At 39.0% G+C, this 2554-nt stretch overlaps 1 protein-coding gene across 1 annotated transcript in view; it reads left to right on the plus strand.

Annotated features, from left to right (window-relative positions):
* The first annotated feature begins 569 nt into the window (after nucleotides 1-569).
* Nucleotides 570-2554, plus strand: part of tbx5a (T-box transcription factor 5a) — a 29540-nt gene continuing 27555 nt past the window's right edge. Inside the window, exon 1 of the mRNA XM_080477373.1 lies at nucleotides 570-590. The gene's annotated coding sequence lies outside the window, so the exon portion shown is untranslated. The remainder of the gene's footprint in view (nucleotides 591-2554) is intronic.

Here is a 2554-nt window from a genome sequence, read left to right on the forward strand (position 1 = left end):
ACTGCTCTGAGGTCTCCCCGTGTGACGCTGGAATCTCCTGCACATACAAATAGCTGATTGTTGAGTATTCATAAGCACCCTCGCCTTCTCCACCCGAGGATGACTCATAATATTCCATTGTTTATGTTTTCTAGATTGGTCATAAAATCGACTCCAGGCTTGTGTTCATCTCATTAAATCTGCAAATAGGAAAGAGCTGGACGTCGGTGTGGGGAGAGCGAGCTCTGAATAGTTTTCAAATGTCCAAATATTCACTCATTTGATCAGAATTGTGCCACTGTTGCCTCTGAGCAGCACCTGGAAGTGATTTGGCTCCAGAAAATGAAAGCTCTGCAGCTTTTGTTTTCCTTCTCTGTCCCTCTTTTCCGCTTTTCCCTCTTCAAACCCTGGATGGCTTCTTCAGCCACAAACCTCACAGCTGCTCTTTGGTTGCAGAGCATCTGGGCACACGTCCTCTCCCGGATCCAGGCGTCCTGGCTGGACCGGTGGTTAGCCACAGCAGAGCTTTCACCTGCCGGCCGGCTTCAGACTTCAGGCTTTAAACAAGTGGGAACATCACATCACACACTCCAGCACCGGACAGCCAGGAGGTAGGGAGCCTCTGTGTGTGTGTGTGTGTGTGTGTGTGTGTGTGTGTGTGTGTGTGTGTGTGTGTGTGTGTGTGTGTGTGTGTGTGTGTGTGTGTGTGTGTGTGTGTGTGTGTGTGTGTGTGTGTGTGTGTGTGTGTGTGTGTGTGTGTGTGTGTGTGTGTGTGTGTGTGTGTGTGTGTGTGTGTGGTATTTTGAACTTGTACTGCATTAAATTTACAAGAACTACTGATTGTTTATTTGAAGACCTGCTCTCAGCTTGTGTTCGCCTTTTTATTTCGTTCTCAGCTCGATTTCGCATCATGACTAATTTTGGCTGGTGGGTCTGCGAGGTTTTATGAGTGTTTTAGTAAAAGAAATGAGTCGAAATGGCTTCAGACTCTGTTATTATCCAGAAGTTTGATTCCATCAGATTGAGGTGAGACTGATTTTTCTTTCTGATTTGTGCGGCTGCTCCACCTTCTATGTCTTCCAGGCTATATTTAGATGTGATGCTTTAGACTGGAATACTAATTTGCCTGCCGGCTTTATGTTTCATTAAAAGTGAGAACATGTTTTACTGACATTTTAGTTTCCTTTTTTTTAAGGTATTTGAGAGACTCACTGTGGAGTAAAAATACTGGATCTGAATTCCTCTTTTCAAACTCACTGGATGGATTTAAACACATCACTTGTATTTAAATCAGTGACCGTATCATTTAAACAAGATAAATAAAACAACAATTAATTTATAACTCAGTGTTTAGCAATGGAAACGTTTTTACATAAAAAGTTAAATTTTGTAGTTTACAACTAAAACTTTGTAAGAGTTACATCTTAAATGCTTCAATTTTCATCACAACGTTTTTAAATGCACAAAGTAGAGTTAAAATTCATGTTAAAACAAAGTATTACTAAAACTGCATATTTACTCCTCATTGTACAGAAATACAGAAATTGTAAAAGTAACATTTGTTAATACCTTCAATTTGAGTTGTTTGGACATTAAAAAGGTTTTTTTGAAAATTATTATTTGTCCATGTCTTTTTTTCATTTAAAAAAAAAAATATTAGAATATAATAAATAGGCTTTTTAAAATGATAGATTGGTAATAAAATGTCGGTAACCCCATCCTGAAGGAAAATTTACAAAAATATTTATGTTTTTCTCTTTCTAAAGATGCACATTCTGGTTTATTTCGCCTCAAATGCAAATTAAAGACTCGACGGTTGGACAAACGGAGGGGACTACATCAAAATCACACATTTAATGAAACTGTCCTCAACACAGCCAAAGTCCAAAAGTAAAATGTAAAAAAAAAAAAGCAAAAGACTTGCCAAACAGCACAAGTCATTAGTCTTATTAGCAGAGCTGAGTTGAACGACTTCCTGCGCTGAACTTTAACCCGTTTCTCCAAAGGCCAATTTATAATAGGTACACAGCCTCCTTTTGAAGATAAACACTGATATTTTATCTTCATTTTGTTGCTAAATGATTTCATGAGGTATTTCGTTGTATTTGCATATTGAAATCATTAACAGACACTTTTGTTCTGTCGTAACTTGCGTGATTTTCTTTATGTCCATTTTACGCACGGGACAGTGGCACATGCACGTGTTTGCGCGCTCCTGTCCTCCGTCTGCTGCCTGTTGTTGATCTCGTCGCATCATTAACGCGTCTCACTTTGGAGGCTGCAGGTTAATTATAGCCTGAGCGACGCTTTCCTGCTGCACATCCACACACACGTCATCCCGCTTCACAGGGTTTCCTTCAACTTCAAGTCACTCCAAAACGTCTTATCATGTCCTGGTCGGAGAACAGAGGGTTTTTACTTGTTTGTTTTGAGTGTTAATTGAGGATTTGATCGATTTCCGCTTTTCTCCCTTAGTGATGCGTAAAACACAATATTTTGTTGTATTTTACACTGAAACTCCACTTTGAATTCGTTTTTATTTTTTTCTTGGATAGATTTTTTAACTTTTAAGTTA

The sequence above is a fragment of the Lipophrys pholis genome (genome assembly GCF_963383615.2).
Source record: "Lipophrys pholis genome assembly, chromosome: 12".
In the NCBI taxonomy this organism is placed as follows: Eukaryota; Metazoa; Chordata; class Actinopteri; order Blenniiformes; family Blenniidae; genus Lipophrys; species Lipophrys pholis.